Source organism: Rousettus aegyptiacus, unplaced genomic scaffold, assembly GCF_014176215.1.
Source record: "Rousettus aegyptiacus isolate mRouAeg1 unplaced genomic scaffold, mRouAeg1.p scaffold_m13_p_5, whole genome shotgun sequence".
In the NCBI taxonomy this organism is placed as follows: Eukaryota; Metazoa; Chordata; class Mammalia; order Chiroptera; family Pteropodidae; genus Rousettus; species Rousettus aegyptiacus.
In genome coordinates, this window is record NW_023416308.1 from 52,929,707 (window position 1) to 52,953,504 (window position 23,798).

The 23,798-nt window shown below is 34.2% G+C and overlaps 1 pseudogene; it reads right to left on the minus strand.

Moving 5' to 3' along the window:
- The window catches only part of LOC107504288, a 30,706-nt pseudogene extending 11,086 nt beyond the window's left edge, over nt 1-19,620 (minus strand).
- Between the last annotated feature and the right edge of the window lie 4,178 nt (nt 19,621-23,798).

Consider the following 23,798-nt stretch of genomic DNA (forward strand, 5'->3'; position numbering starts at 1 on the left):
CTATGTTAGTATGAATGCCATATAAAATGATACATGCAGTCTTTACTTGCACAATTTAAACTTTCTTTAGATATTCTAAACTGTATGTTTTTATAGCAGAACGATGGATTGGTAGATTGTGAGAAATTAATATTCTTTCTTTTTCTACTTTTCAACTTCTGGTTTAAATATAATTTTCCCTTTAGATTTTATATTGAAGCTAACTTTTAGCCATATATATGCATACATATTTTTCACAGATACAAATACAATGTGCTTCTTTCTGTTACATCTTTTGCACACACTATTCACATTGCCTCAAATGCCACTGTCAAAATGGAGCAAGTCATACTAATTCTTTTATGATGATGATGATGATGATTGTATTTTCTTATGGTAAGAACACTTAACGGGAAATCTACCTCATTAAAAAAACTGTAAATGTTCAATACGGTACTGTTAAATATGGGACAACGTAGTACAACAGATCTTCAGAAGTTACTCACCTTTCATAATTTCAGCTTTATGCCCATTGATTAGCAACTCCCATTTTCCCCTTTCCCCAGCCCCTAGCTGCCACCTTTCTACTATGATTCTATGAGGTTAACTATTTTAGATACTTCATATAAGTGGAATCATGCAGTATTTGTCCTTCTGTTATTGGCTTATTTCTCTTAGAATAATGTACTGAAGGTTCATCAATATTGTTATATATTGCAGGATTTTCTTCCCCTTCTTTAACTCCTGCAGAGTTTAGCCTCCGTATATCATTTTATTTTATTTTTATTCTTTTTCTTTTAGTTTTATTAACATGTACTTGACACACAGCACTGTATAAGTTTAAAGTATGCAGCATAAAGATTTGTCTTACATATATCGTGAAATTATTACCACAATAAGTTTAGTTAACATCTATCATTTCATATAGATAAAAAAAATTTTTTCCCTATGATGCGAACTTTTAAAATCTATTTACTTAGTGACTTTCAAATATACCGTAGAACAGTGGTAACTATAATCATTATGTTGTATGTCACAATCCCAGGACTTATTTATCTTATAACCAAAAGTTAGTACCTTTTGACCACTTTCATCTCAATACTCGACCCAGAACCCCTTGCTTCTGGTAACCACAAATCTGATCTTTTTTTCCCATAAGTTTTATATTTTGTTTGTTTTAGATTAGATTTCAGAGGAGGAAAGCATATAGTATTTGTCTTTCTCTGACTTATTTCACTTGGCATAATGCTTTCGAAGTTCATCAATGTTGTTGCAGTTCCTGACAACTGTAAAACACTAAATAGTAGTTCTCTGTGATATATATTTATTATATACACATATGTATATAAATATATTTATAAATTTTTGTTAATATAAAATTTACATATAAGTGTTCCTACCTATTTTACAAACTTCTTAAAAACAAGAAAATAGCTTTTTTTTATTTTAAAATTCTGGTTCTTTTTTTATTGCATTCACACAATAAAAATAAAATGTCAAATGAAGAAAATGAATTACTGCTTCTGTTACCAATTAGTTATGTAAGATTTGGCAAATGATAGATTTCACATTTATGAAAAGGGTTTTTTAGAAAAAAAATGTTTTTAAATCTTTTTGTACCTCAAGTATCTTATATAACCCGATGAAAACACTGAAAAGAACTACCAAGGAATAATGCAAATTCGTTTACTCATGTACTTATTATATAATATTAATTTTGTGGTTTCACAAACACTCTTAAACTAATTTATGGACAACACTGAGCTCCTTATGACCATATGTTAGGATATCTAACTGAGCCACCATCCTTTCCTTTTCTGTGAGGGATCATGCTACCTCAACTTGATTAAGGCTCAGAACTACATTTTCCAAAATCCCCTTCCCTGAATGCTTGTGAGATACAATAAAATTAGTAAAATCTCAGAACATCATTCTGGTTGGATACAATGATGAACAGATACAGAGGGTCCCATCCCAGCTTACCTTTATTCTCCTTTGCTCTGCCTTCAGTTTGTCTTCCTTATTACAAGATACTCCATGTAGAGCTATCTCAACTTACACTGAGACAACAGTTTCCTTTCTATCTTACCACATCGTCTCTATCATTGTACTACTTCGACTGGTGGCTCAACTTGATTGATTTATCATGCTTACCTGCAAGTTCCAATTTAACTACTTGCACTCATTCTTATAGCAGACTGGTTAGTAATTGCTGATCTTCCAACTCTCCCTTTTAGTCTTCTGTTTTCTATAATAAACTACTCATTCCCATAATACTCATTATATTCTACATCTCCAAGTAAGTCATGACTGATACATTCACATAATTTTTAGTATTTCATGATTATATTGTGTCTGAAGTTTCCTTGTTTATTTTTAATGGACTTGATTTGATTCCAAAAGATGCTTATGTCTTAGATAAAGTGATTCTATGAAGCTGAAAATGGAATATAGTAGGCAGAGTGGAAAGAAATAAAATAGACATTTTCATCCAAATAATATAATTTTATGGCAGCCTATAATTGAGGAAAACTGTGTAATATCTTTTTCTTTTATTTGTGATGAATTTTACATGTATTTTAAAAGCTGTTTCAAATAACACTACTTTTAATTTTTGAAATGCTGATTTCAGTTTGCAAACAGAGACACATTTCAGTCCTTAGATAGTAATGAGCTCATCTTGATGTTAACTAGAATATGTAGTTTAGTTATCATATTATTTAATCATATGTAATAGATAAAAAAAACCTAAAGTCAAATTTAGCTATATTTAGTGGCAAAAAAGCAATGCACCTGACAGTCTTATGTAAACAGACTACATTTAAAAACTAACCTCATAACAATCTCATTTTTAATAGTAGATGATATCATGAGTCTATTTCTTTAAAAAAAGCAGCAGATTTTTTTCTAAAGGAACCATTTGATTGCATTAGAAAGGACTGAATATTGCTAATTTTTTTTACATGAAATGAGGTCCATTTTTAATCTCTTCAATTTAGCTGTTAAAGAAATGTTAAAGCATTTCCCTTTTATCAATTTGCTTCTAAAATCCTGTTTTCTCCTCTTAACTTTTGTTTTCTGTTGACTCATCTTTGATCTCATGTTTTCATATATTTGTCTTTACTTGTTTCAGGGGTCCCATCATAGACCTTAAACATAAGCTCAGAGTAATGGTAATATATTGTCTATAATTAGTATGTTAAATGCTGGTTGAATAAAATACTTGGGTTTTTACTTATAATATGAAAAAAATTGGTATTTATGTTAATAATGTTATATAACTTTTAATATAATTAAAAATGAAATATTAGTTGAATATAATAGTAAACCCAAAGAAAACTTTTCTAATAAAATGTAGAATATCATGATAATAAAATGCAATTGTAGACATGGAGCTTTTCAAACTGTCTCAAATAATTTCTAAAAATTAAAAATGAAGTTCTCATCTCATAAACATTTTTCTTTAGCCGTCTTAACTTCTTTTCCAAGTAATATAATTCAACACTACATTTTCGATATTAATTGATTATTTTAGAAGAAAATCATTCTCATTATTTATATAGTTTCTACTCTTTCTATTTTAATTATTTTATATAAGTATAACTAGAGTGTATTTCAAATATAAAATGACTCAAGGGAATTTGTTGTTTCATCTAGTTAATGCATAAAATACTCCCTTTCTGTGTTTGTTAGTTTTGGAAATGTCACAATTAAATTTTGCTCCTGATTTTAAAAAATAAAAAAGAAATGTATATACATCTAAGAAGTTAATGAGAATTTATTTAACAACTTACTAAGTTCTGTGAGATGTTCAAATACTCAAAAGATTTTTATAAATTCATTTTCTGTGTAGTTTTGGAAGGTGGTGGTACATGGCATTTTGATTTATCTGCATAAATTATAATCAATGCTTTAGCAGTAGGAATTTTGTATCATGACAAAGAGAGAGAGAGTGTTGCTTGGATTCTGAAAGCAAAGCAAACCAAGTATGAATCCAAGCTTTAATACTAATACCTAGATGTGCAACCTTATGAAATAACTGAAAATTTCTGACTTTCCGCTACTTCCAATATTAAATAAGGACCCCCCAAAAATCCCAATAAAAATTAATAAATGATAACTGTATTGATTTGCTAGGGCACCTAAAAGAAAATACAAGAGACTCGATGGTTTAAACCAGGGGTCCCCAACCCCCGGGCCGCAGACAGGTATTGGTCTGTGGCCTGTTAGGAACCAGGCCGCACAGCAGGAGGTGAGAGGTGGGCAAGCCAGCAAAGCTTCATTTGCATTTGCAGTTGCTCTCCAGTGCTAGCATCATTGCCTCAGCTCCACCTCAGGTCACCAGGCATTAGATTCTCATAGAATCACTGGTCCCTGGTGCCAAAAAGGTTGGGGACTGCTGGTTTAAATAATGTAAATTGTATTTTCTCACAGTTTTGGAAGCTTAAAGTCTAAGGTCAAGTATTCACAGTTTGGTTTCTTCTGAGGCCTCTCTCCTTGGCTTGCCTTCTTGCCCTGGTCTTTTCTTCATGCATGTGCATCTCTGGGGTTTTTCTGTGTGTCCAAATTTCCTCTTCTTATAAGGACATCATCATATTGAATTATGGCCCACCCCGATAACCCAACTGAAATTTAATTACCTCTTTAAAAGCACTGTCTCCTGATACAGTCACATTTTGTGGTGCTACAGGTTAGGGCTTCAACATATGAATTTTGCCGGGGCACAATTCAACCTATAATAGTACAAAACCCATTTGTTTCTTAATCTTGATGATTATCTTAGGAATTGTCTAAACATGCAGATTTCCACTTCTGTTCAGACCTATTAAATTAGAACCTTTATAATTGGGGCTTGGCTATCTCCTGACACATGTTAAGCATATATATATGAAATTATTATTATTATTTTTAATAGTAGTAGCAGTCTTCATTGTAGTATTCATAGTGGTAGATAGCAGTATTTGAATTAGCGATGATAGTAGGTATAATTTTTGAAGTTTAATTTGAAAACTAAGGGACAGATTTTGGGGGGTTACATTTATAAGGGGGCAGAGTCACATGGTAGTTGCAGACATAGACTCTATATTTTATTTTTACTGTAACAAGTTTCCACAAACTTAGCAGCTTAAAACCATTGTTATTAATGTCCTGCAGTTGTGTAAATTACAAGTCCATGTAGACTTGACTGCATTCTTTGTTTATGTCCTCACAAGGCCCAAATTATGGGACAGCCAGGCTGGGCTCCTATCTGGATATTTGAGGAATAATCTGTTTTTAAATTCATAATCTATTTCTTTGTAGGTTTAGATATGAGGTCCTTGTTCCCTTTTGGCTATTACCTGGGGGTTACTTTCTGCTCTGAGAGGTCACCCTCTTCATTCCTTCTCACGTGGTCCCCTCTACATTCAAACTAGTGACAACACATTAAGTTCTCCTCAGTCTTCTAATCTCTCTCCATGCCCCTTCTGCCGCCAGCTGGGGAAAACTTTCTGCTTTTATATAGACTCATGTGATTAGGTTAGGTCCATCTAGATACTCTGCCCATATTAAAGTCTGTTGTGCCATATAATCCAACATAATCATAGCAGTGATAGTCATCATATGCACAGGTTCTCAGGATTAAAGTGTAACACTTCAGGGGCAATTTTTACAATTTCTGTCACTTACACTGAAATTTAAAGCAAGCTCATTTGATCTAATTTTGAAATTCTTGCAGAATCACTTGTTTTGTGACATTGAACTATTTGATTTTTCTCATCCTGGAATTTTTTAATCTATAAAATTTCATATATAGTAATAACATTTACCTCACTATTAGAATAAATAGTATAATGCATAGAAAATATTTTAAACTTGTTAAATAGTAAATGTTAATAGTCATAGCCATTGCTGTTATCATTATTGCTATGATTATGCAACAATATAAGCTTCTCTAAGCTTGTTCTTTATTACATTGCAGGCACAGTGTGAATGTAACTCAGGGTTAAATAAGGCAGATCTCATAATATTTGTTTCACCATTTAAATAAGAATTTTAGTACATAAAAATGCAGAGAATATAATAAACATCTGTTATCGACTATCTAGAATTAGGAAATGTTAATATATTGTCATGTTTTCTTTAATTAATATTTTTTATGAAATTGATGAAATAATGTGGCATTATTCTTTGTGCCATCTTCTCTCTACTGCTTCAGAATCAACCACAATCATGGCTTTGATTGTATCTTCCTGACTATATTTTAATATTTTAACTGAGTATCTGCCTAAAGCCTTTTAAAAATTTTTAGAAATGTTATCCTACAGTTACCCTTTGCAACTTTTATTCATCAAACGTTAGTTTCAATATCTCTCTAAATTTGGAAAAATGAAGGTCTAGTAGAAAACATAAAACTTTTTAAATGACTTGAGTATCAAAAAGTATTTTTTAAACATGGTGTTAAAATCACAAATAAAATAAAATATAAATCAAAAGATTTTATACAACAGAATAAAGTTCAAAAATAAGGGTCAGACTAGAAGATATTTGAAACATCTGTAACAAACTGTGGTTTAGTATACAGAACACCCACACAAATCAATAAAAAAAATAACAATATAAAAATGGGTGACTGTGAGTGCGGGATTCTATTGGATTTTGGTGATAAAGAGTTTAAGCGTTCAGTTTGGAATTGCTGGTCTAACAGATGAGAACACTCTGTAATTAGGTCTGCACTGAGACCTACTACTTTCAGACCCTCTATGGAAGCCAGTTCTCGTGGGTAAAGCCAAGTGTCTTTAACATGCATACATAGGTGGCTCTCCGAGGGAGGACGCTAGCACAAGCTCATGTACTGGAGTTCAGTGAACTTTTACTTTAGTCATAATTACTAAAAGTGTGTTATTAGGTACATTATTTTAGAGAAACGTTCTCAGAGGTTTGGGTCCAAGAAGATAAGATGGTTTCATTTTTGTTTTTCCACACGGAAAATGAAATCAGGAGAGATCTCAGGCTTTTCAGAGATTGTAGCTGGAATCAATGTCTTAGTGCATATTGGTGATGGAGCCCTTTGGATGGTTGCAAGTAGGCAGTAAGGAGAAGAAAGAGGTCATGTTAGAAAAAGATATAGGGATGTACAGAGAAAGGCTCTTACTATTTAGCTTAAGGAGGGCTCTCTGTAGAAAAAAAAAACATTTATTTGTTATCCCTTACTTCTATTTTGAAATAATTATGGTGTTCAATATAAAACCATCCTGGTCACAAATGATAGGTTGGCAAATCATAGTGGTGGAGGTAGGGTAATATAGATGGCTTAGTTTTTAAAAAGTCAAATTTTTAGTCAGAGAGCATGCCATGGTCCAATCATTTCCTATATCTTAAGAATTAATGGGAAAATGAATATTTCGTTATAAACATAAAATCTAAAAAGGCATGAAGTGACCATCTAATTTATATTTCCAAATTTAAATAGTACACGGTCATTATAGGAGGGGGTCTCAGGCTGCCTTCGTACCTGTCCTAGTGTCTACTAACCAATCCACATAATCAGAAAAGACCTTTAATTGTGTTTAATTTACCCCTTTCAAGCCCAAATCATTTGATTTCTTTCTTACTTTACTTTAGTAAAGTAGGAAAAGAACTGGCTGTTATATTATTCTTTTAGTAATTAGTTTATAGTCTTAATATTGTTGTGCACTGAGGTTTTGTTGTGGTTTTATTATGAAAATACGTGAAATATGGTGTATTATAACAGGTCCCTAAAATTTAGTGCAACCAATATATAGGGCCCAGACAATTAAGCCATATAGAATGCAGTGAGGCTACAGAGTGAGATACCAGAAGAGCCTCTACCCACTGTTAAGATACCTTCAATATTTTGGTAACATTTCTTATTATCAAATCTTCAAAATGACAACATCGCATTTCTGTTTAAAAAGAGTAAATGCTAAAACCTCATGACATACCCATCAAAAGATTATCACGTAAAGAGAAATGTTGGAAGCATTTAACTACAAGTGACCTTTGAGTATGATGTCAGTCCTGTCGCCTTGTGTTAGTTGTTAGGACAGAAATGAGATCCAATCTATTTTGTTAAACTAAATTTCTTGGAGTGGGCTACAGGGGAATAAATGTGAATTCAGACTAGGCTTATTGCATCAAGAAATCTGAGGAATATTTTATTTTTAAGGCTGAGACAATGGATGTTTATTTGCTGCTTAGATTCCTAAGAGTAAATACTAAGCTTATATTTAAAGCCTCCCTATAAAGTTTGTCACAATAAATTGGTTGTGTTTCAAATATATTGCTGTTTTTTTTTTTAACTAATACGTACTAATTTATGTCAAACTCGATTATAAATGTTTTCTAATCAGCCATAGGAGAAATTTATTTGCTTACTTCCTGAGGAAAAGCAAATACTTTCTCAACATCAAATGATTTTATCTGCTCTTCTGGTAGCAAAGAAAATATCCATATAATGATGTTAGAAGAACCTTCAGCTAAAAAGTATAACGTTTCGCTAAAGGGCAATAAATTATTTTAGCCCAATTTTCATTGCAAATAAAATTTGGAAATAACTCAGTCTCTTGGTGGCTGATTAGACATAAAAATCAAGGGAGATGAATTCTGTAGGCATCTACATACAAATTACATGCTACCAGGACTACTCAAGAACTGAGTTTCTGCCTTCTTGGAGGCAAAAAGGTAATGGAAGTCATATCTACACATTTCAGATAATTAGCTCATGTGCCCTCTGTGTTCCAGAACTGGTGAATGATGAGAAGTCCTATTATGATAAAACATAACATTGTGGGAATATAAAATTAAGCAGTTGGTGAAGGAGCATAAGCAAATTCCTTCATATCCCCCGTAAAAGTTATGGCATCTAGTCTCTGAATATGTTTGGGCTATACCAACAGTTTCCTGCCCTGGAGCTGAGAACTTGAGCAATCAGAGATGTTTAAATGCAGAGACTTCTCAATTTACTTCTCCTAGTTAAATATCCCTCAAAAGGATTTGGACTATATATGCTTCAGCACTGATGAGCTTGATTCAGCAGAGAGGTTGTACTGAGGTTTATTGCCAGGCCACACTAGGGGGGGCCTATATTCATTAAAAAGAGAGTGACAGAATGCCACTTAAAAATTACAGCTCCAGGAACTTTGCATAGTTTTTATATCTATATTCCAATTAACCTTTGCCATAAATCTATGATGTAGGGCTTATTCTTCCAAATTCACAGAAGACAAATCAGAGGTAGATAAAGTAACTTTTCAGCTTTCTATAGCTAGCGAGTGGCAATATCTAAGTTTGAACTCAGGTTGTGAAATTCTTGATTCCAAGTTTTAAAGCTCTATATTTTCTATAAATTCAAATTTCCGTGAAAGTTCAGAAGAAGGATAGGAATCAAAGTCTTAGTGGTCTGGGATACATTATCAGAGGAAGCAATATCTACATTAAAACATGATAAACCATAGCAGTTAAGGAAACAGAGAGAATGAAAGGGGGAAAACAAGATTGTGTGTGGAAAAGCAGCACATGATAAATTGCAGAGATGAGCAAAACCATTGGAACTTACCAGAATTGTTAGCATTTCATTGTAACGAGATGGCACTAGAAGGCTAAGCAGTAGTCATATCATGCTTTCATAATTCATATTAAAGGGTAGGTCATTTGTTGTAAGAACAGACTTATTAATAGATATTAAGTTGGCAACCACCATGCCCAACCACCATGTTCAAAGTAAGAAAAAACTAGCAGCCCTATAAAAGAGTTTGGTATTGTGAAAGTTCAAGGAACAGGAAGGAACATGAGAGACATGTATGTATTGGTGACAGTGGCAAAAGCCAGATGGATTTTATATCAATGACTACAGTAGTCAACATTGGTTCAGACCAAAGTGTTGGCCTTTCCAGATACCAACACAGAGATAGAAGGAAAGCATCTGGAAGCAAGTGAAGATGATCCTTGGCAGATTTCTTACTCCTGGGCTTGGCAAGGAGGCAATTAGTGCATAGAGATGGTAGCCCCAGGCTGTAGAAGGAATTGGTGTGTGTTGAGTGAGGTCAGCATACATTCAGGTTTACTGAACACATGTATGAACTAACTCTGACTGATCATTTAGGAAAAATGCCCCTTCAAGGACTTAATTAATGTGCCTTAATATATTCTTCAGATACATATGAAGGTATCCTTCACACTGTTTTTCTCATGGCTTCCTAAAAAATATTATACATCTAGAGAAGAGGACTAAAGATCTTTCAGAGATTTACACAGGACTTTTTTCATCACACGTGGCTCAACTCTTTTAGAATGATTTAACCACAGGTCTATGAAAGGGATTCTTGGGGAGGTTAGCAAAGCCAGTGGATAGAGCAGACTTCAAATCAGGAATTAATCAAGGTGAGAGGAGTGAGTGTCCTCACCTGGATTTTCGCGGCTGTATTCTTAAAATTGTCTTACAAATAGCACCATTAATTACTTGACCTTTAAATAATGTGGAAATCAAGCATAGTTTATAAGTCATTGATTTGTAGAAATAATCAAGTTTCCTTCATGAAAGCTCACAGAACTGTTACCTCTTTTTTTTTCTCTCCTAACAACTGCAATGTACTCTCATCACTTAATCTCTGATTTATATTGACAACCTTCAAACTAGTTCTTCTCACCTTCAGTTTCCCTCAGAGATTTTCCCAACAGAGATTTATCTTCTGATCCAAATTACATCTACCACTCTATAGAATCTGTATTTAATTATTTATCATGATGTACAAGAGAAATTTCAAACATTTCAGCATGACATAAACATGTCTGGACTATGACCTCTACCTATTTCTTAAAATTTATCTCCCATCACTCTTCCAAGGGAAAACTCTGCTTTAGCAAATCGTTCATGCATTGTTTTTCCACGTGTATAATTAATAGAGCAGAGATCAATGAGCCCAGTAACCATTACTGCCATAGCCTCCTTGAAAGCTGTGCCCTCTTGTGAACAGCATCCAAAAATTTTCAATCCATTGCTTTGCCATGGTTACCACCATTTTTGAGGCAGTATCTTGTATGCTAAAGAGAAAGAACACACAGTGGGTGCAAACTCTGCCTTTTTCCCTGCCTAGCAATGTGAACTTGACCAAGTTTTACAAGTTCTTTGACCACTTTTTTCAACTGGAACATAATGATTATCATGATATTCACTTCACTCTATTGTTGTGAGACTTAAATCATTTCAATATGTAAAGAGCTTGACACATAGTAAGTGAGCTATAAATGTTAGCTGTAATTATATATTATAACAACTCTGAAGTTTTGCATGCTTCCAAAAGTGCCAGAGATCTGAGGGACAATTTCTCTGTAGGTTGAAGCAGTACAGTTTCATTTAAGGATGAAGTCAACCTCAAAATTCTTTTGAGAAGTGAACAAATTGAGCCTGGTACTTTGAGAAGCACTATGGAGGATCTTTTTCCTGTGATAGGAAAAAAAAGAGATTGATTCTATGCAGTATTTTTAACAGGTTTGGTTATCTTTCAGAAGATTATGGAGCATAAATGTCCCCCTCCTTCCTCAAGCCAAATACAATACTTTTAAGGTCATAGTGGAACGAAAAGACCCTTGGGCTCATATTTGGTGACATCCAGACCTCTTGGTACTCTATTTATGTGAATAAGAAAGAGCTAAAGGTCTAAGGGGGACTTCAATTATGGTCTGATACTTATTTAAAGATTTTATTTTACCCTATATCCCATAATGTTTAAGACAGTGATTAAACTTATGACAGTTCATTCCCCCAGGTATTTTTTCTACCTTCTGTGTATAGGAGCTTGCTCTTTCTGTCTCTCTGCCACTCTATAAAGAAAAACATTTGTATTCAGTAGAATACCATAGACTGTCTTAGAACTTTATACACATGACTACTTTTTAGGGACAAAGATATGGTGGGAAAATGTTCATTTAAGCTGCTATAATTTGCTTCAATTATTTACAAGATTTTTATAAGGAAATAACTGAATGGTTATAAAAAAGTTTTCAATAAAATCATATTTCATTTTTATGCAATGTTATCTTCTATAGAAAGGAAGACCAGTACTGCTCGTATTTCATTTACAAGGAGTCCAGAGCAAAGGACTTCATAGCACTGCCCGGAGTTCTCTCATCCATTGATCAATGCCAAAATTTTTATGAGGCCTCAGTTTCTAGAAGTAGAGCTTTATGAAGAAGAACATATATAAGGCTGTGTTGAAAAACAAAAGCTCTACCACTAGCATTTTCTTCTCCTCCAACTTGCTACTGGATCATGACAAGCCTGTCCTCACTATAAAAGATATGAGATTCAAAATGTGGGTGCGATCTTAGGGAAGAATGACCTTTCAATGCAATTTTATTACTGGTTTTAACTATTTCCAGTTTATGCAAAAGGAGTTCTCCAAATGGTTTATCCCAGTTCATTAGAGACCTTCTTTGTGAGTAAAACCAATAGGTTAGCATGAGAAGCTACAGCCCCCATCAGCTGTAGCTTGTCGGTCTCCATGCCCTCATTTATTACCTCTCTCTTCCACCATTAATTGTACCCAGTGGATGGATATTACTATATTTAGGAAATGAGTGAAGAGTAAAAGATAGAAGGTAGAAATCAGTCTCTTATTCCTGTCATATACTATATTATTAGCCTCATTCCATCCATAATATCTTACTTAGAGTTTATTTGAGTTTATTCCAGATAGTCTCTTCTAATTAACAATTCCAGTGTGTCACTATTTAGAAAAAAAAAAAAAACTTTTGAAGATTATCTAACAATCTCTAAGTCTCCTTAGTAAAGCCTCTTGAATTAAATGAGTCAAAGTGCACAAAATTGACCCTTCACTGTTTTTAGAACTGTCAGTCTTAGAGTTCCTCACTTAACAGGTCACTCTAAGTGACTTTTGCTTCACCTTTCTTGGAAGCTCTTATCACATAGATGCTGGTGCTATCAGCTGGGTTATTATGGGGATAACACATTGAAGTTGTAATGATTTCAAATTTCCATTTTCAAAAGAAGTACGTTGTCAAGTATGTGTTAGCTATTTTCTCTCACATGTAACTTTTCAATCTAAAACTCTTTTACTTTATCTTAATACTCTCCCTCTGGCCCCCATACAAATCTGGAGGCAATATTTCACAACTATTATTATAAATGAAGGGAGATTGTGTCTTTTATATTACATTAAAAACCCAAACAGAGGCTGTCAGTCTGAGAGGAATTAAGTTGTGATAGGCTTTAGTGGGTTTCATTGGCTTAAAATATTTTGGATATTATAGAGAAAAGCTTATTTTCCAAGTGTTGCAATTAGCAAATGTCTGTGAACAGTAAAAGACTTCAGGATTCAATGCAAAGTAAAGCTGGCCAAGTAGCAACATTAAAGAGACATTCATGTGATACATTGTACACTGTGGACTCATCATTCTGTTGCAGTTCTGCTTTCTGCTTAGCTAGACACTGCATCCCACATTCTCAATTTCTGAGTCCCTCTGCTTATATTTCTGATTCTTGTATCTTTCCAGACCCTCCTCCCACCAATCCTTTTCAATTCGGCAAACCCCACTCACAAATAGCACATTACATTCTGCTGAGTGCTAGAGAGAACATAAATAAATTATGAAACTGCTTTTGAAATGTACATAGTGTTCTAGGGGAGGCAAGAATTAACCAAGTGAATCAATTAGAAAAGTATTAAATGTAAGACAATCAAGAGGCAAGATTCATTGACTATAAATAAAATGATTAAAGAATAAAGTCCATATCATTGTTGGCTGGCAATTTTCAAAAGTTTATTCAAAGTTACTGAACCCAGCAATATAAAGAGGAGAAAACCTATCTGAGTCTTTGGTGTGTCACAAACTTTATATCACCTCCTGTGTCAAGGTCAATCTTATATTAAAAACAAAACAAAACAAAACAAAACGAATCAGGATGAAGGAAGTGCCTAGCAAAAATATAGACACAATAATGAGCCTGAGTGTGCAGAGGAGGTGTATTTGAAGGCATTAGTGCCTTCAAATGGCAGAAAATAAAATCAGGTGAATTTTCACAGAAATGTTTTTTGCAGACCACTAGTCTTGAAACATGTCATATTGTATATCCCTCCTAAAAATTCACTTACACCTTAGCATATTACAGGGCTGAAGCTTTAAATAAATTAGTCTGTTTACTTTTGTTCCAACCATTATTTCTCAAATTTATTTTACCAAAGATTGTGGTAACCATTATTATATAGTTTTTTAGAGGACAGACAAGTATTAGGAAATGTAGAACTATATATGCCAAGTACAATACAAGGGACTAAGTGACAATGTAGAGTTAGTTTAACAGGCAAAGATATTGAGTAGGAGATTTCAGTGATACAGTTTAGATATTAAGAAAGCTCTTCTGTGAGATGAACTAGAGGAAACAAAAATCTTGAAAATTGGAAGACTACTAAGTGGAATAATTGCAAGAATCACTTTTTTTGTGGGGTAAACAATTGAATTAGAATGGTGGCTTTAAAAATAGAAAAGAGAGAAACACAAGGTGTGGGCAAAATAAATGGTATCAAAACAATAAAAGTAGCAAAAGCATAATCACTGAAAAGAAAGAAGCCATTTTTAAAAAAGGGAGTGGGGAATGAAACTAACTCACCAGGAACAGTGTCCCTGTACACACAATGAAAACCAGATTAGAATAAATGTCATGAGACACAGATGAAAAACACACTCAAGTTGTAAGGATACAATGACTCCAAATGAGCCAGGCTTTATTGTTGTTTTGTTTCCCTGTACAAATCCCAATAATCAGTCTTATTATTTTGCAGGTATACACAATATACTCCCAAAGGGGTAAGGTGATTAATATTACCTTATAATTTTAAGGGGAAAAAAATGTTCTACAAATGTGGTTTTAAATTATTCCACTATAGCGGAATTACTTGAGGTGCATTTTAAAAATACATTCATGGTCAGGGACCCAAGAATATGTAATTTAATTGTTGATTAATCTACTATTGTTGAGTTTTAAGCACACTAAAATCGAGAACAACTGCAGGATCATCAAAGCTAACATAAATGAAATACAGTTACTTCTGTGGCAGCTGGAAGCATGTGCCTGGCTGACCTCCAACAGCAGGGGGAGTCTGTGAGCAAAGGTCCAACAGCTGCTGAGCGTGGAAATTGATCCTGCATTGGTTTTGAGACCACTCCTCCGTGAGCTGCTCCCGGCCAATGACCACCGCTGCCGGGATACTAAGGCCAGTCCACCTAGGGAGAAGCAGGACTTTGCCTTGAGGAACCCTCAGTGGCTTTATCAAACCTTTCTTGCAAGACCTGGCAGTCTAGCTGGCTTCCATTCATTTTCTTCTCTCGTTCTCCTTCACTCAGGTCCATTTGCATCACAGTCTGATGGCTCTCCAAGTCTTCTTGTCTGTTTTCCTCAATAGATCTTTCCCCCAATAGAGTCCTTGCCTATTTAATTTCTCCTGGTGTCTCATTCTTGGAAGACCTAAAGCAACACCCTTCTTCGCCGTTTGAATAAACTACTATAAACTGGTTTCCCTGTTTGCTAATGACATCTGGTATGTGTTTTCATTATACAAACTGTTAGACGGTTTTAGGCTCATTGATGTAGAATACACGGAATAATTTTCTAGTAATAATAAAACTTTATTGCTTGCTTTTGATGAGCCAGGCAGTATACTAAGCACTTTACAAGCATTATAATTAGTGGTGTGCTGGTAAAGGGCCTAAAACAAAAACAAAAACAAAAACAAAACAAAAGCAGCTTTTAAAAGAACATGTGCCAATTTTTGTGGTGTAAATATTCTAGTGTGTCTAATTTCAGGCTATTAACAGGATTAACAACCATGTAATATAATTTTTGAATATTTAACATTTGACTCTTAAAAATTGGTAGGAGTCTATTTGAGCACACAAAATTAGTCTACAGCCCTCTTTATAATTTTTGAGGTAGGTTTTGAATCCAAGCTCTATTGTTGAAGACATTCAATGATTAGAGAAGTTAGGCAATTTGCCCAAATCATAGGTTTGAGATTTGTACCCAGGTCTGAAACACTATCTGCGTTACCTGGAGCTCTTTTGATTACAAATCATAGCTAGTTTAAGCCAAACAAAAGAGGAGGGAGGCTTAGTGAAAACCCTCAGGTATGTCTCATTGAGCACAAGATCAGTTTGGCTAAGCCTCAAAAAGTTATTGAGACTGGAACTTGGAAAGCTACCTTGGTTCTCCTCACTGCTTCCCAAGTCCCTTCTGTTCTTGCCTGACTTCTCTCTATGAGCAAATCAGCATGCACTACTTTGTTACTTCACATGACAGGTATAAAGAAGTTTCCAAGCTTGTGAGATCATGTTTTACACAAAAAATCACCCAGAGAGACTGGTTTTCTCTCTATTTTAAGCTCAGAATCCCTAGGAAGAAATGCTGACTGGGCCAGCATGGGTCATGGGTCCACCATGGTCCAACTCACTGTATTCTGTCTTTGAATAATGGAAGAAATAAAAAAAGAAAGATTGTAAATGGACATATGCTCCAGCTGGGGTCTATAGCATTATTTCACATGGCAAAAAACATATACAAATTTGTAATGCAGTAATACATTTTCATATGTTTGTTTAAATAATATATTTTTATAAATACAAATACCTTGGCACAATTGGTTATTAATTTTCAATTTATCACTCTTAAATTGCTCTTGGTTTTTATGAGCCTTGATGAAATTGAAGTCATTATGGTGATCCCTTTATTCTTGATTATGCCTAATTTTGAGGGTGAATGGGTAGAATCCAGGCTTAGACCCATTGAATAAGCTACCCAAGATTTCAAATCCCTTGATACATTATATATATATAATATAATTATATATATATAATATATCAATTATATATATATATAATTCAAGGCTTAAATTTATACTAGCTGCCATTTTCATGGTAGAAACTAGGTATCTGGAACTTATCAAACAAAACCCTAATTGTTCTTCCTTATTCACTGCTCAGGAGAGGTGGTGGGGAAAGTTGATGACAAGATGGGAAATACACTGCTCTAAACTGAGTTCTTTTTCTTTCCTTTTCTTCTTCTTCTTCTTTTTTTTTTGGGGTAGAGAATTCTTATAAAATTTTATTTGAGCCAAAACTGACAATAGTTGCTGGGAAGCAAGATTGCAAATGCTTCAGTAAATGTCAGTTTTGCAGCTTCTTTTTTTCACCAACTTTATTAAAATATAATAGACAGTTTCTCGTATTTGCATTATACAATTCAATGAGTTTTTCAATTATAGTTGGTATACAATAATATATTAGTTTCAATTGTACAGCATAGTGAGTAGAGATCTATATAACTCACAAAGTGATCACCCCACTAAATCTAGTAATCCTCTTCCCTTTTACATATTTATTACAACATCGTTAACTATTTTCCTTATACTACACTTTATATCTCCATGTCTATTTATAACTATCCATTTGTACTTCTTAATCCCTTTGCCTTTTTTCACCATACCCACAAACCCCCTCCCATGTAGTAGCCCTCAAAAGATTCTCTATATCTATTTTTGTTTTCATTTCTGTTGTTGCTGTTGTTATTGTTTATTTTGTTCTTTAAATTCCACATATGCATGAAATCATGTAATATTTGTCTTTTTCTTCCTGACTTCATTTAGCGCAATATCCTCTAGGTCCAAGGTAATATCTTTTTCTGTTCCTTTCCTTTAATCTGTGTGTGTCTTTTAATCTGAAGTGAGTTTCTCATAGGCAGCATATGTAGGGGTCTTGTTTTCTTATGCATCCAGCCACTCTATCTTTTGGTTGGAATGCTTAATTCTTTTCCATTTCAGATACTTATTGATAGGAATGTAGTTGTTACCATTCTTTATTCCTGTTTTTGATACATATTTTTTTTTTCTTAAAGAAGTCCCTCCAGCATTTCCTGTAATACTGGCTTGGTGGTGATAAATTTCTTTAGCTTATTTTTGTCTGACAAGCTTTATCTGTCCTTTGACTCTAAATGATAGCTTTGCTAGATAAAGTATTCTTGGGTGTAGATCTTTAGTTTTCATTACATTGAATATTTTGTGCCAAGCTCTTCTGTTCTGCATAGTCTCTTTTGTGAAATCAGCTGCCAGTCTTATGAGTGCTCCCTTGTAGGTAACAAATTGGTTTTCTCTTACTGCTTTTTAAGATTCTCTCTTTGTATTTAACCTTTGGCATTTTAATTATAATGTGTTTTGGTGTGGGCATCTTTGGGCTCATCTTTTTTTGGGACTCTCTGAGCTTCCTGGGGTTGTATGTCTATTCTTTTGACTGGATGAGGGAAGTTTTCCATTATTTCTTCAAATAACTCTTCAACTTTTTGTTCTCCTTTAGGTACCCCTACGACACAGATGTTTTTACATTTAATTTTGTCCCATAGATTTCTTAAATTATTATTATAGTCTTAGCTTCTTTTTTCTTGCGTTTCTGATTTGGTGTCCTTGGCTTCCCCATCCTCTATATTGGTGATTTGATCCTCTTCTTCATTCAATTTGTTGAGCCCCTCTAATATACTCTTCATCTCAGATAATATGTTCTAAACTTCTAACTGGCTCCCTTTTATAATTTCCATTTCCATTTTATGTTTTTATCTCTTTGTTAAACTTCTCACTGAGTTCATCTACACTTCCCATAAATTCATTGAGCATCTTTATAACCAGTGTTTTGAACTCTGCATCCGTTAGATTTCTTGACTCCATTATTCCTGGATCTCTGTTCTGTTCTCTCTTATGGTTTCTCCTTCTTTGTTTTCCCATTTTGGCTGGGGGAAAGGAAATTATTTCTGCTCTCTTCTTCCTTTGCTCCTCCCTCAAGGAGGAGGAATTTTGTTTTCGGTCTGTCTGATTCCAAGGCATTGAGGAGAACATATCTTCTCAGGGAAAAGTGTCACCGTACACATTCACACAGCCATTTCTCTCTGTTTTATCCCACTAAGGACAAGACCTGCTCACTTAGGGAGCATGCAGACTCTTGCGATCTTATTGTGGTTCTGGTTCTCTCTGTTCATGTCTTCTCTTCCTCCAGGTTAGTAGCCAAACTAAGACTTCTGCCTTTCTGTGTCTGTTTCTATGTACTAAGCAAAGCTCCTAATTCTCCCAGTTTTATTAGTGTGACTTTGTGTAGTAGATGTCCAGTGGCACAGCCCTGAGAAGAGTTCAGCTGCAGGGCAAGTTTAGCCCCAGCCTGTGCCCCTCTGGGGCCACCTGTTAGGATTCAGCAAGCAATCCACAGATGCTGTGTTTATAGTCGCTGCACCAGTCCACATCAGAAACCAAGGCCAGCTGCCACCAGCGGGGTCTTGGAATTGGCTCAGCAAGGAGCACTGGACTCAACTGAGGATACTACCGGATGTGGTTTGGGCAGGGCTGCAGTTGGGGGATGTAGAATTTCAGGGAATCCTCCGGGCAGAGCGACCTCTGCTATCCAGTTTGATGACATCTCAGCTATGGCAGTGCTGAGTCCACATGCTTGGAGTGGGGGAGAGGACCAATAGTTACTGCTGGCACTTCTGCCCAGGAGAAAGCCTTACCTCTGGACCTTGTTCAGTGTCCCCCTGTAACTCCCTGGTGCCCCTCTAGCAGCCAACCAGGCGCTGGTGCTCAAAGCGAGCAGGTCCATCACTATGAAAGTTCACTCACAGACGTGGAGCCTTTAAGAGGCATCTGCAGTAACTGGCTGCCACTGCTGCAGTCTCTGTCCCATCCAGCTGTTTGGGACTGTGCAGCCTCACGTCCTCACCCACTCCTATCTCCAACTGTTGCAGGGTAATTTCTTATTTCTCTTCATAGTTGTTCATCTAGATTTCCGGCAGCTCTGCTTGCTGTTTTCTCCATGTTTTCATCTCAATGGTGATGTGGTCGCCAGAGGGGATGAACAAAGTCTCTATCATCTGCCCCATTTTTCCCCTGAGCCTTGAGTTCTTTCTTAACTGGAGTTTTTCATGTCTCTCCATATGCCTGGTCTCCTTAGCCAGCTTACATGTATTTAATCCCAGGTAAAAGAAACTGTCTTTTCCATAAAGGAGAGAATATTTTAGTGTGTATTTAAATAGAGAATAAGAGAACCTTAAAACAAAGATGTAATGTGATTTCTGCGCAAGAAGGATGTATACATATATGTGTGTGTGTGTGTGTGTGTGTGTGTGTGTGTGTATATATACATCCTTATATATATATGAGCTTCTTAAACTTTAATGTAATGAACACCAGCATTTAACAAAATGTCTCAGAATTTTTGAGAATCAGAGAAAGTTGCTTATGGAGTTCAAAGGCAAAGAGCAATCTTGTAAAATAGCTTTTCTTCAGAATATTTCTGGCTAAAGATGAGGGACTAGCTTTACCAGATATTTAAATAAATAATAAAGCTATAATAATAAAAGCAGCATGTTACCAGCCTGGAATAGATTATCAGCAACGGATCAGAATCGACTGCCCAGAAATAGATCCAGAATCATGCAAATATTAAACATATGATAAAATTGGCACTTAAGATCTGTGAGGAAATGTACGTTATTTAATAAGTCATTTTGTGATATTTCAGAAGAAAACTAATGATGAATGCCTATTCCTCTGTCCTAAAATCAAAATAAACCCCAGAAGAAAAAAATACTGAAATTAAAAAAAAAAAAGACCAAAAAAAAAAAAAAAGAATAATTTATATTTTCGAGATAATTTTGCAAAATGCTTTTTTATAAGCAGGAAACAAACACCAGAATATATAAAGTTTAGAAATGTGGCTTATTTAAAGTTTTTTTTTTTCCAAACAAATATCTATCCGACAAGAAATTAACAAGAAAATAAAGAGGTAGAGACAGGGTTATACTTCTTTTGAGGTCTAGTTTGACTGATGATCATCCCTACATATGATGCTATGGCAAGTCCATACAGTTTGCCCTGATCAAGGGGAGAGGTCTGACAAATGAATTGAGCTTGTAACCTGCAATAGGAACAATCTTAGCATTGTCTATATTTGTAGGGTTTCCCACTGGCCCTTTGTCCTCTCTTAAGTATTTTATTTTTGCTATAAACTTGATATTTTAGGTAAGTATCTTTTCTAGAACTCTCTCATAGCCTTCCCTGTACCCTTCATAGCATATGTTTTAAATATTAGCTTATTCTTTTTATCTCAGTATCTTAGCAATTTATAGAACTGATCTGTTAAAGAATTCTTAAACAAAGTTCCAGTGGAGGGGAGAATCGATGATTTATTGCCAAATTCTCTATCATACAAAAGGCTGATTTGGGTGATCTCTCTTATCTTCAGTCTCTTATATAAATGTTATATAATAATAGTATCTAAAAACCTAGTTGGTTTTATGAGTATTAAATACTATAATACATGTTAGATATTTAGTATGTGTTTAGCATATAAAAAGCTCTTAGTAAATGCTAAATATTGTTTTTTTATGTTTCATTATCAACATCTTTCAATCAAAATTACTCAATCACCAAAAACATATTAATATACAGTATTTATATCTGTGATAGGGTTCTATGGTGAAACCCACTATACAGAAAAATACTTTTCAAATTCTTTACTCACTGCACAATTGATCTTTTGTTTTACTTCTCAGAGGAGAGTTTTAATTTAATCATAGATATTTTTATCAGGTTAAAATATATTGCCTTTTCTTGGAAGAATATGAAAACAATATCATTTCTGAATTGATGATTAACATCTCAATATATGACAGTCCATTGTAATTTGTCTTAAAAATGCACTAATGCCTCTTTGTCTTGACATCATTAAATTGTTTAGTTTAATTAAAAATGGCTTGATTTATAATCCTCGAGGTTGAATAATCATTAACTTGCTATGGCTGTTGACTGATTTCTAAATGCATGATTTCCCATTTCAATAGGCACCATTGTATAGATAGATGACTGGAGATAACTCCTGTCATAGAAATTCAAGTTTGCTGGTTTGGTTTTGGAAAAGGAGTTTAAAGCACAATACATGCAGTTAAACTCTTCCCAGACCCTTCATTTTTTACATGTGCCTCTTGTCATGCATTTCTTTACTTTCTCAATCCTCATGAATCAGCTCGATTACTTTTTTAATATTCTTAAAACAGAGGTGCTTAAGGAATTCCGTGACAATATGGCCAAATTTCTTATATTTCCTCCCAAAAGAATTGTTGGAATCTTGAAAAATTTCTCAGGTTGACTATTATAAACTTTTACTGTTACCTGTATTGAATTTAATTCTTAGATAGCTTGCGGAGTCCTGAGCAAAAATGGTAAGTATCTGAGGTAAATTTTAGGGCAGTTTCAGCTTGCTCTCGTCTACCTGTTTGGTTTTTTCCTGAGAGCATTTTACATATCCCATGTCCACTTCTTTTCACAACTCGTTGTGTAAAATTACTCAATATATTTCCTCATCAAGGTTGGATACATAAATTTTGACCTAGTGAAATATATGAGGCCAATCGATCAAAATGCAGGAAAAGGTATAGTTATAAGGCATTAAAATATAAAACATTTTCCTTTCTTCTATAGTCTCTCTAGACTTTTTTTTTTTTGCTATTTAATGTCTTAAGTTAAGAACAAATATTTTAAATTATTAGCATGAATTTAATACTTTATTTTTACACTGTTCATTGACAGTTTAATTACAAATATGCCATGTTTGAAAATTCCAGTTTAAAAACACTTACTTATTTGTGGAATCACTGAATTGCCCAATTTGTATTTATAACTTGTACATGCATATGTATTTCACTTTTGAAAGAACAGCAAAAACACTGTTTTCAATTATCTCATTCATTTTTTTTCTAGTTTTATTGAGGCATAATTGATATATGGTGCCATAGGTGTACAGCACAATTAGTTAACATGTTTTCTGTATTTTGATATGAATACCACAGTGTTTAGTTAAGATCCATTACTTCAATTAGATACAAAAAGAAAAAAAAAAGAAAACATGTTTTTTTCCTTGTGATGAGAACTTTTAGGGTTTACTTTATTAATAAGCTTCAAATAAACCACACAGCAGTGTTAACTATAGTTATTATGTTATGCATTATAATTAAACCCGTAGGACTTATTTATAACTGAAAGTTTGTGTGTTTGATCACCTTCATACAATTCAACCCCCTTCATCTGGTAACTACAAACTTTATTTCTTTGTCTATTAATTTGGCTCTTTTTTTGGGGGGGGGGTGCAGTTAGACTCCACATAAAACTGAGGTTGTATAGTCTATCCTTCTCTGACTTATTTCATTTAGCATAAAGCCTGCAAGGTCCATCCGTGTTGTTACAAATGGCAGGATTACCTTCTTTTTATGACCAAGTAATGTTCCATAATAGTCTACATCTTTTTATCCATGTCTCTTGACAGACACTTAGGTTGTTTCCATGTCTTGACTTTTGTAAATAATGCAGCTATAAACATAGGGATGCAGATGTCTCTCCAACATAGTGTTTTCATTTCCATCAGGTGTATTTCCAGAGTGGAATAGTTGGATCATGTGGTAGTTCTATTTTTAACTTTTGGGAGGAAACTGCATACTGTTTTCTACAGCAGCTGCACCAATATACATTCCCATTAATGGTGCACAAAGGTTTCATTTTTCTCTACATCTTCACCAATACTTGTTATCTCTTATCTTTTTAATGTTAGCCATTCTAACAGATGTGAGGTGATATCTCATTATGGTTTTGATTTGCATTTCTCTAATTATTTTTTTACGCTGAGCACCTTTTTTGTGTACCTATTGGCCATTTGTATATCTTCTTAGAAAAAATGCCTATTTATGCCCATTGCCCATTTTTAAAAATGAATTTTTTTTTTGCTAT